Raw genomic sequence first — 12,523 nt, 5'->3', positions numbered from 1 at the left:
TGTTGCAGGTTGTTAATGAGTCTTCCTCCAATCCTGATGCCATGTTTTTCTTCATAGAACCCCACTTCTCAGATTATTTGCTCAGCATACAGTTTGAATAAGTATGGTGAAAGAATACAACCTTGTCACACACCTTTCTTGATTTTAAACTATTCAGTGTTTCCATGTTCTGTTCGAACAACTGCCTCTTGATCCAGGTACAGATTCTTCACGAACATTATTAAGTGTTCAGGAATACTCATATTTTGCAGTGTTGTCCATAGCTTGTCATGACCCACTCAATCGAAAGTCTTTGTATAGTCGATGAAGCACAGGTAAACATCTCTGATATTCTCTGCTTTCAGCCTAGACCTGGAACATCAGCATTGATATCCCTCTTTCCATGGCCTCTTCTGAATTTGTCTTGAACCTCTGGAAGGGCTCTGTCAATGTATTATTGTAGCCATTTCTGTATTGCCTTTAGCGAAACTTTACTCACATGGGATAGCAAAGAGATTTTCCAATGATTTCTGCATTCCATTGGTCCACATCTCTTTGGAAAGGGCAGAAATACAGGTCTCGTCCAAACAGTCGGCCAGATAGTTGCATTCCAAGTTTCCCGGCAGAGATGAGTGAGCACCTCCTGTGCCGCCTCACTTTTTTGAAAGATTTAAATTTATATTCCATCAATTCCTAGTGTCTTGTTCTTGGCCAATTCCTTCAATGCACCTTGGACTTCCTCCTTCAGTATCATTGGCTCTTTATCAGATGCTACCTCTTGAAATGGTTGAACATTAACATTTCCTTTTCTTTCATAGTGACCCTGTGTATTCCTTCCATCTTCTTTTGATGATTTCTGCATCATTCAATAATTTTCCCAAAGAATCTTTCAATAATGAAAGTCAAGGCTTGAATTTTTTCTTAAGTTCCCCCAGCTTGAGAAATGCTGAGTGTGTCCTTCATTTTGGTTTTCTAATTCCAGATCTTTGCACATTTTGTTGTAATATTTTACTTTATCTTCTCGAACTGATCTTTGACATTTTCTGTTCAGCTCTTGGTCCTTCTCATTTCTTCCATTTGCTTTAGCATCTTTACGCCAGAGAGCAAGTTTCAGTGTCTCTTCTGACATCCATTTTGACCTTTTCCTTCTTTCTTGTCTTCTTAATGACTTTTTGCTTTCTTCATGTATGATGTTCTTGATGTCATCCCACAACTCTCTGGTCTTTGGTCTTTAGTGTTTAATGTATCAAATATGTTCTTCAGATGATCTCTAAATTCAGGTGGGATGTAATCAAGGTCATACTTTGGCTCTCACGGACTTGTTTTCGCTTTCTTCACCTTCAGTTTAAATTTGCATATGAGTAATTGATGGTCTGTTCCACAGTGTGCCCCTGGCCTTGTTTTGACAGATCATATGGTGCTTTTCCATCATCTCTTTCCACAGATATAATCAACTTGATTGCTATGTATTCCATCTGGTGAGATCCAGGTGTATAATTGTCTCTTATGCTGTCTAAAGAAGGTATTTGAAATGAACAAATCATTAGTTTTGCATAATTCTGCCATGCATTCTCCAGCATCATTTGTATCACCTAGGCCACATTTTCCAACTCTGATTCTTCCTCTTTTCTCCCAACCTTTGCATTCCAATCACCTGTAATGATCAATGCATCTTGATTGCATATTTGATTGATTTCATATTGAAGAAGTTGGTAGAATTCTTCTATTCCATCCTCACTGGCTTTAGTGGTTGATGCGTAAATTTGAATAATAGTGGTATTAACTGGGCTTCCCTGTAGAAACATGGAGATTATCCTATTATAGATAGCTTTGTACCTCATGACTGATCTTGATATGTTCTTTTTGACTTTGAATGCAACACCATTCTTCTTCAATTTGTTATTTCTGGCATAGTAAACCATGTGGTCATCAGATTCAAAATGGCCAATACCAGTCCATTTCAATTCACTAATGCCTAAGATATCAATGTTTATGCATTTCATTTCATTTTTTACAACTTGCGATTTTCCCAGATTCATACTTCATATGTTCCATGTTCTGATTTACAATGGATGTTTACAGCTGTTTCTCTTCATTTTTAGTTATGCCCCATCATTAAATGAAGATCCTGTGGGCTTTTCTCCCACCTGCTTTACTCCTTTCACATCATTATAATCAACTCTACTTTGAGGAGGCAACTCTTCCCCAGTGACTGTAGTGGCTCAAAAAAGGGAACAGATCCTTTTAGCGAGGATCACTCACACCCCCTCGGTGCACAGGGTTGACAGGGATGGACAGCTTGGGTGCTGGCTGTACAGAATTGGGGGTAGGGGGCTATAGAGGCAAGAGGTGACTGGCTTGCAAGTTTTTAAGAGGGAGCCTGGCTCCAGATGGGGCAGGGGCAGGTGGAATCACCACTGAATGTTTTCCAATCCATTGGGGCTGGGCTGGCAAAAGGAAATGGTGATAAGATTCTCGTGGTACAATAGTGAATAATTGCCATCAGGACTAACTGTGAGGGTAGGAAATATAGAAGTAGATGATTTTTTGACAAAACAAGGAGAGTGATTGATTTTGTAGCCCAGGAGTGGAGGTTCCTGGGACCATCAAGTGAGAAGACCATAGAGTAGGACCCTACCCTGAGAGGCAGTGATGCCAGGGATGGAGACAGAGACAATGAAGTGGACAGATGGAATGGTTATGGACACTGGGCTTATGGAGGGAGAAAGGCTCTTCTGGAGGCCATGGGGCAGGCCTGTGTTGTGTTCCCTTTGGTTATTTGATGATGCATTGTGAGGACTGTAATCATTACAATGAAATGAAATATGATAGGCTGAATGTAAAGCTGATGTTTTCCCATGTAAACCTAAAAAAAAAAAAGTCCCATTAGTGTTCATCTTCAAGCAGAAGTCTATCAAGGCGGTATTTCTCATTTTTCAGCTCTCATATTGTAAACATGTGTCCTTTTCAGTCTCTGCAGTGAACTTTTTTCACATTCTTTTGCTTTTTGTTGATGGTTTTAATATTTTAAATAATTTTCAAGCATAATGCTGATAAATGGATGCATTTGTTTCATGGTATTGGTGAAGAATATCGAAAATATCATGAAAGATCAGAACAACCCCATAACTGTCTTGGAAGGAGTACAGCCAGAATGCTCCCTGGAAATAATATTGTTGTTAAATGTCATCGAGTCACTTCTGAAACCTAAGGACCCTTTATGTGAGTTCAAAAATTAGCTGGTGGGTTTGAATAATTGACTTTGTAGTTTGCAGTCCACTGCTGATCCTACATACAGCACCACACAAGAAATCTTGAATGCTACACACACATACATGCACATGTATATAAGAAGCATTGGTGGCATAATGGGTTATGGACTATAATGTCAGTAGTTCTAATCCACCAGTCACTCTGTGGGAGAAAGTTGAGGCTTTCTGCTCCTATGAAGATGTTCATTCTCAGAAACCACTTACAGGAGTGTAACAATCAGTTGTTAAGTCAGAACTGACTCAGGGGCACACATCCACTACCACCATACTTGTAAATTATGCATGATGCTTTTGTTGTTAGTGCCATCAACTCGGTTCTGACTCATACTGATCCAGTATAACATTTTTAAGGAGCAGTTGATGGGTTAAAATCTCAGACCTTGCAGATAGCAGTACAATGCTTATGTTGCAGAGCCACATCAGTACTTATGCACACATCTATACACAAAGCAGTATACATTTTACACAAATGCATAGAGAACATGCAAATTTTCCTATGAATATTAGCTTACATTTCTGTTGTTGTTGTTGTTAAGTTCCTTCGAATCAGTTCTGACTCATAGCAACCCTGTATAGGGTTCTGAGAAGTGGCTGGTGGGTTTGAATCAGCAACCTTGTGGTTAGAAGTCTAGTGCTTATCCTACAGCATTGAAATGTTAAATCCAAACAGAGAATTAAAAATGCCCATGTTATTAAATATTATCTCAATATTTGTAAATATCTAGTTGTTTCATTGCCATAGGTCAGAATTTTTTAATTGCATACATATTCCTAATAATATTTTTAATGCTTCATAATATTAACAGCATAGTATACAAAATTTATTATATGTATGCAAAACCATTCATACAAAATTAATATAGATTAAATCAATGTCTTAATATTCATACAAAACTGTTTTCCCTGCTTCTTTTCTTTGCATAAGTAAACATATTAATCTCTATATCATATATGCTGTTATTGTTAATTACCACTGAGTCAGTTCTGACTCATAACAACCCTGTATAGAGTTTCTGAAGAGTGGCTAGTGTATGGGTTTGAAGTGCCAACCTTGAGGTTAGCAGTCTAATACTTATCCTACAGTGCCACACCAGGATAAGCCACCATTACAGTTAATATTAGCAGAGTTGTTTAACCATGCTAAATAATGTCAGACATTTTACTGCCTGTGTTTCAGCCTACAGTCTTTAAAAAAGAGTATCATATTTTTAACTAGTGATAGAAAATTTTCCAGATGGTAAAAAATGTGAATGATAAAAATAGGCAAATTGTAATTAGAACTGTGATGGATTAATTTCCTTTAAGTTGTCCTTATGTTGTTTACATTTGTATCAAGTGTATGAGCCAATAGTAGCAAGGAAAAAGAGGAAAAAATAGACAAAAAAAGTAAAATAATTGAAAGAAGAACATTTTAAATTAGTTTTCAAACACATTTGCAATTTAAGTTAAAATAACTATTCACAAGAATATCTTGGTTCTTTTGTTTAATTTTTCAAAATGTATATCTTAAACTTCAGAAGCTTTCCTTCCACATGCTTTTGCATGTAATACTAGAATAATGTGGTTAAAGGTAGCATCTTAGCTTGCTTGTGAAAATAAAAATTTCCTTGTGGTGCTGTAGGATGAGCATTGGACTACTAATCGCAAGGCTGGACGTTCAAAACCATTAGCCATTCCTCCGAAACCCCTACACAGGTCACTAGGAATCAGAACAGACTCGATGGCACTTAACAACAGCAAGTTATAAATAGGCACTGTAAATATCTCAATTAAATAAGCCCATTATTTTTCCTTGAACAGTAAAAGTGAATTACTAGACTCTTATGTAACAGTGTCTGGAAAAAGAGAAAAGTTTTATTCTCCCAAAGCAGAGGCTATTATTTTCCATTAAGTTTTCTCTTCATAACTACATTGTTTTCGATCAATGAGTGATATGCTTTCCCAATAGTCCCCCAAAATACTATAATTCACTGCCAGTGCTCTTTGATTTGAAATGCAACAGTGCAACCAAACTTTTAATCCTTAAAAATACCCACCAGGATTGTCTATTTTGGACTCATTTAACTAAAGCTAATGGCAGAAAAAGCTTTGTAGGGGTTGACTGTTTTTCCCTACAGGAAAATAACAGAAAATATAACACTGGCATTCACACATCAATCAGTGGAAATGCTCTGGAATGGGATATTTGGATGCCTTACATGTTATAGCTGTTAAACATCTCTTTATTTTGTTCAATATTTGTTACTGATAATTATTTTATTGCAAGACTTCCAGAATATATTTCACAATGATCACAAATATTCCAAGACAAAGTGTTTTGTGGCTAAATAAGGTGCACAATTTCTGAGAAAAGCACAACCAAATCCATGATTGTGACACAGACACATTGGTCTTGAGGAAGGCATTGCTATATGTGAATGTCACAATGAATGTATTTCAAGCATCTGCCAGCGTCAATCAATTCCAAGGTGAAATTACCCAAGAATTGGGCTGTGAACATTAAGGTCAGCTGTTTGAAACTACCAGCTGCTCCGCGGGAGAAAGATGAGGCTTTCTATTCCCATAAAGATTTACACCCTCGGAAACCCTGTACAGGGTCGCTATGGGTCGGACCCGATTCGATGGCACTTAACAACAACAACAACAACCCTGTTAATAGGCTTTTGAAAATATAATGTCTATTACTAGATTTTACAATTCCATCAAGGTGTTGAGGCAGGTTAGAGAAAATCAAAGGCAAGTTTTATGGTTCTTAAGTTTATTTTATTTTGAAATCACTATTGAAGAAAAAGAACACAATTCTGTAAATATGTAACAGGGCAAAAAAATCCAATATTCACTGGAAAGTGAAAATCACAACCAACAGTATATATTCTAAAGCTGATAAATTCCACAAATATTAAAATGTCCTAAAAACTAGTATTTTGGAGGTGGGGCTTAATGGCAGATTAAGGAGACATGTGGTACAAGAGCTCTGCCAGCGTCAACACAGAATACTGGATGAAGCAAGTTCAGTGGATGGTCCCAGAACTCTGAACTACATATAAAGGAATAATTAGAAAGTTTGAAGGCTTACAGCCGGTAGAATTTGTAGCAGAGGCAAAAAACATTTTTTGACCAGCAGCACCCAGCTGGCTCCCAGAGCGGCCATTGTGAGCATGACAGAGTGGGATAAGGGTCAGAGAAGCCCTCCCACAGCAGACTTATGATGATCATCAGAGATAAAGGTGTGGACTTTCTTCCCCCCGCCCCCACCACTTCTCTGTTCTTTGGTCTCTCACTGTCTGCACACCTCCAATCTGGTGACTAGAGGGGGTGCCTGAGTGAGTGAACACCCTTCTCACTCCCAGAGAATTCTACTACACATGCACACAGATCTGCTGAGCAAAGATTTCTGGGTCCAGAATTGTGGAAGTGAGAGGAGTCAACAGGAACTGCTTAAAACAGAACAGTTTTCCAGAATGACCTGAACTGGCCAAGAAAGGGGCATTAAAGTCACACTCATTATTTTGCTACAGATTTTTTCTTTTCTTTTCTTTTTACTCTTTTTCTTTTATGTGATTATAGACTGTAGTTCCAAATCTTTTATTTATTTATTTTGCTGCTGTTGTTTTGTTTTTCGGTCCCCCTTTTATCTTCAGGGGGTTCTTTCTCTCTCCTACATTACCCAAGAAAAGACAGCAACTGTAGTCATAAAGCCAAGTTGCAATTACACCCTGTAAAATTCCACCATCCAGGCAAGAGCCAATACCAGCTGCTATACACCAGATACACAGCCAACACCTGCTACAGTTACTCTGAGTTGAGTAATAAGAAAAGTGAAAAGGGAAGCCCGTCTCCTGATTACATCAACCTAAAGGCAATCAGAAACCTCAATAGAACATCAACATACATTCATTTAATCACTGAAAACCTAATTATTGAAGATGTCCAAGAAACAATCGACCATCTCAGCACATGTCAACAAACAAGACAGACTAAGTGACACAAATGAGCTTGATGTAGACTCAGTTGAGCTCATGGAACTAGGTATGTCATTGCTGTTTTCAGGTGAATCTTAGTTGAAAGCAGAGAATACCAGAAAGGTGTTTGTTGTGAAGTGCCGTCAAGATGCTTCTGACTCATAGTAACCCTGTATAGGGTTTCCAAGGACAAGCCGGTGGGTTTGAACAACTGACCTTGTGGTTCACAATCCAGTGCTGATCCTACATTACCACACGAGCTCTGTGCCTGTACCTGTACTTTACTGACTGTGCAAAGACTTTCAACTGTGTGGATCATAACAAATTAGGAATAAAATTGTAAAAGTGGGTATTTCAGAACACTTAACTGTACTCATAAGGAACCAGTACATTGACCAAGAAACAGTCATTCTAACAGAATGACAGGGCACTGAAAGTATTAAAATCAGGAAGGCGCATGTCAGGGGTGTACTCTTTACCATCTTTATTCAGTCTGTATGCTGAGAAAACAATCCAAGATGATGGATTATATGAAGTAGAACATGACATAAGGATTGGAGTGAGATTCATTAACAACCTAGGATATTCATTAACAACCTAGATGATACCACCTTGCTTGCTGAAAGTCTTGTTGTTAAGTGCCATTGGGTCAGTTCCAACTCATAGTGACTCTGTATAGTGTTTCCACGGAGGAGATGATAAGTTTGAACTGATGACCTTGTGGTTCAAACAGACTTTGAAGTTCAAAACTACCTTGTGGTCTAGTGTTTGATCCCACAGCACCACACCAGGATTCTTGCTGAAAGTTTCTCTTGAAATACTGATGAAGATCAAAGACCATTGCCTTCAGTATAGGTTGCACCTTAATGTAAAGGAAACAAAAAGTCCTTACTACTGGACCAATAAACTATATTATGATAAATGAAGAAAAAAATGAAGTTGTCAAAGACCTCATTTTGCTTGGATCCACTATCATCAATCATGGAAACAGCAGTCAAGAAATCAAATGACATATTGCATAAGGCAAATCTGCTGTACAAGACACTTTTAAAGTGTTGAAGAGCAAAGGTATAATTTTGAGGACTAAGGTATGACTAACCCAAACCATGGTATTTTCAGTAGTTTCATATGCATATGAAAGTTGGATAATGTATATGGAAATCTGTAGAAGAATTCATGCATTTGAGTTATGGTGTTGGATAAGGATATTTAAAGTACCATGAATTCCAAAAGAACAAACAAATCTCTGTTGGAAGAAGTACATCCAGAATGATCTTTTGAAGCCAGGATGGTGAGACTTTATTTTTCATGCTTCAGATATCAGGAAAGACCAATTCCTGGAGAAGGATATCATGCTTGATGAAGCAGACTGTCATTGAAAAAGATGAAGAGCCCCAGCAAGATGAATTGACACAGTGGCAGCAGCTATAGGTTCAAGCTTAACAATAATTGTGAAGATGACGCAGGGCCAGGCAGTGTTTCATTAAGTGCTATTAGAGAGAAAAGGGAACAGAAAGATGCTTTCTGAAGAGGCAAGGGTTGATAGAATCAGTGTAGACTCAAGGACACCTAATAACAACAATTCAATTTGGGAAGCATTCAGTTTCATTTAGGCCCTCAACTTTGCCTTGGAGTTTTAACAAATGAACGCTGTGTGAATGAATTTGTAAATTTAAGTGCTATTAGCAACTTTCAGAAAAGAACATTAGAGAAAAAAAGAAATAGAAAGATGCTTTCTGCAGAAGCAAGAAGATACATTAGTTGGGGTAATAAATTTAGGCCAGGGAATCTGCACTAATGAGATGTTAATTCTTATTTTCTGGTCCAGCACAGACTCTAGTACAAAATGTACACTTTAACCATCCTCATCTTTTTGTTTCTGTCATAACAAATATATTTTATTTTTTCTGTAAAATATTTCCCCCCAAACTCTGAGGTTATAATAATTATTGTTAAAGATTATAGAACATATTTAATGCATAATTTTTCCTTGTTAATTGCTTACCCTATCTAAAATGTTTAAATTAATATCTCTGATTATGAAGAAATAAATTTAACTTTTTTGTTTTGGTAAATGAATCATGAAGTATTTTATTTGCCTAATTTCTCTTTGTTTTTAAGACTTTGATGAATTTGCATTCTAAAGTAATATATTTCATTCATTTATCTAGTCATAGAAGTTATTATTTTATATTTTACTTAGAATTATTTCATTAGTATTTAAAAATGAAAATATCATGCATTTCTATCTGTTATATTCTCATGGTCAGGTTTTGGGGTCAGTGCTATACTTTTTCCATAAAAATATATTGGAAACATTCTTATTTTCCAATTAATTGAAGTTTAAATAGCATTGGGATCAGTTAGACATTATAACATAAATTGAACTTCAGGCCTTGTTCTTGGTTTTATTTGAATTTTCTTTTGATGCTATTTCTTTAATGAGTCTGATTTGCTAAAATCTATTCTGAAGTTATGTGATTTAATATTATTTTCTTAAAATTTATTCATTTCAATCAGGCTTTTAATTTTCAATTGTTGTCTTTGTGAAGTGCCAAATCAATTCCAAATCATAAGATTCCAAATATTGGATTTCTGTAGGAGAAGATCTTTGCAGAAGCAGAATGCCTCATCTCTCTCCCACTGAACTGCTTGTGGGCTCAAACCACTAACTTTGTGATCTGCAGTGCATTGCTTATTTTACAGAGCCACCATGCACCCTTAATGTCCAATATCTATACTCAAATGATTCATATTAGTAACTAGTCAGGAAAACAAAGTGCTCTGGATATTTCAAATTTTTGTTGATTTTAGTTGCTCTTGAGTCAATTCTGATTCATGGCAATCTCATGTGACAGACTACAACAACTGTAATGTTTTCTAAATTGTAAACTTTCAACTTACTTTCAATAAATATTTCAAGTCTTCTCTTTCTACAAACAAGGTTGTGTCATCTGTATCTCGCAAGTTATCAATGGCTCTTCCTCCAATGTTGATGACATGTTCTTCTTCCTATAATCCAGTTTCTCAGATTGTTTTCTCAATTTACAAATTGAATAATTGCTCAATATACATGTTGTATGCTTTGAATGCTTAGTCTTTGTGATTAAGTTAACAATCTTGATATAGAAATAGTATTTAGTATTACATAGGTTGTTCCAATGTAATCAGAAGGTTCTTTACAAGATTGGTAACAGGAATATCAGAGATAGAAATGTTGTGACAACAGAAGCAGAACTTTGTTCTCTGTCAGTTCATTCATTACACATTGGACTTCTCCCTTTAGAACCACTGACTCTTGATCATATCCTACCTCATGAAATGGTTGAACATTGACCATTCCTTTTAGGTACAGTGACTCAGTCACTGTACCTAACTCAGTGTATTCCTTCCAGGTACAGTGACTCAGTGTATTCCTTCCAGGTACAGTGACTCAATGTATTCCTTCCATCTTCTTTTGATGCTTTCTACATCATTCTTTATTTAGACCAAATAATTCTTCAGTATTTTAAGTTAAGGTTTAATTTTTACCCCCAGTTCTTTCAGCTTGAGAAATGCTGAATGTGTTCTTCCTGTTTGGTTTCTAACACTAGATCTTGCACATCTCATTATAATATAATACTTTGTCATCTTGAGCCTACTCTTTGAAATTTTCTGATCTGTTCTTTTACCTATTAATTTTTTCCATTTGCTTTAGCATCTAACTACACTGAAGAGTAAATATTAGAGTCTCTTATGATATTAATTTTGGTCTTTTGTTTCTTCCTTGGCTTCTTAATGATCTTTTGTTTTCATCCTGTATGGTGTTCTTGATGTCATTCCTCTGGTTTCTGTAAAAAATTTTTGTAAAAACTCTGTTAGGATCTTTTTGTAAAAACTCTGTTCCTTAGATGATCTATAAATTCAGGTAGGGTATGTTCAAAGTCGTATTTTGGAAATCCTGGACATGTTTTAATTTTCTTCAGCTTTAGCCTAAACTTGCACATGAGCAATTGATTAGCTGTTCCACAGTCTGCCCCTGGCCTTATTTTTGGCTGATGATATGGAGTTTTTCCACTGTTTATTTCCACAGATGTTGTCAATTTTATTTTTGTATTCTATCAAGTGAAGTCAGTGTGTATAATCATCTTTTATGTTGTTTTAAAAATATATTTGCAATGTAGAATTCATTGGTTTCACAAAATTCTATCATATGATCCCCTGCATCATTTATTTCACCAAAGCTATATTTTCCAATTACTGAGCTTTCTTCTTTGCTTCCAACCTTTACATTCCAGTCAGCCATAATTATTAATACATCTTGATTTTATGCTTGATCAATTTTAGACCAGACTGAAGAAGGTAGAATTATTCAATTTCATCATCACTGATTTTAGGTGTTGGTGAATCAATTATAATGATAGTGATATTAACTGGTCTTCCTTACAGTCATATGGATATTATCTTATCAGAGATAACAATTTACTTCAAGACAGATCTTGAAATCTTCCTTTTTAATGATGAATGTGAGGCCACTCCTCTTCTATATGTCATTTCCAGAATAGTAAACCGTGTGGTTGTCAAATTCAAAATAGCCAATATCAGTCCATTTCAACTCACTAATACCTAGTATCTCAACATTTAAGTGTTCCATTAAATTTTTTACAACTGTTTTTCCTAGATTTACACTTTACACATTGCATGTTCTAATTATTAATGGATATTTGCAGTTGTTTCTCCTCATTTTGAGTTGTTACTATCAACAAATGAAGGTCTTGAAAGCTTTGCTCCATTTTGTATCCATCATGGTCAACTCTACTTCAAAGAGGCAATACTTCCCAATTGTCTTTTAGTGCCTTCCAACCTAAGGGACTCCTCTTCTGGCACTGTATCTGACAATATTTTTGTGTTATTCACCATGATTCTATAGTCAATATTTTGGTTCTATCTAACAGTTTCACTGGTATTCATACAATTTTCATTGGCTAAACATTCAGAGCTCTGGTAGCGTAGTGGTTACGAATCAGGCTGTGAACCTTAAGGTCAGTGGTTCGAAACTACCAGCCGCTCTGCGGGAGAAAGATGAGGCTTTCTACTCCTGTAAGGATTTACACCCTCGGAAACCCTGTACATAGGGTCGCTATGGGTCGGAACCTACTTGACGGCACTTAACAACAACAACAACAAACATTCAGAAGTAGTCTGCCCCTCTTTCTTCCATACCTGTCTTAATTTGGAAGCTCAGCTGAAACCTTTCCACCATGGGTCACCCTACTAACATTAAAAATACTGATGGCATAGCTTCCACTATCACAGCAACATGAAAGCCAC

The sequence above is a fragment of the Chrysochloris asiatica genome, unplaced genomic scaffold (assembly GCF_000296735.1).
Source record: "Chrysochloris asiatica unplaced genomic scaffold, ChrAsi1.0 scaffold00288, whole genome shotgun sequence".
NCBI classification, from domain to species: domain Eukaryota; kingdom Metazoa; phylum Chordata; class Mammalia; order Afrosoricida; family Chrysochloridae; genus Chrysochloris; species Chrysochloris asiatica.
This window is presented reverse-complemented; position numbering follows the sequence as displayed.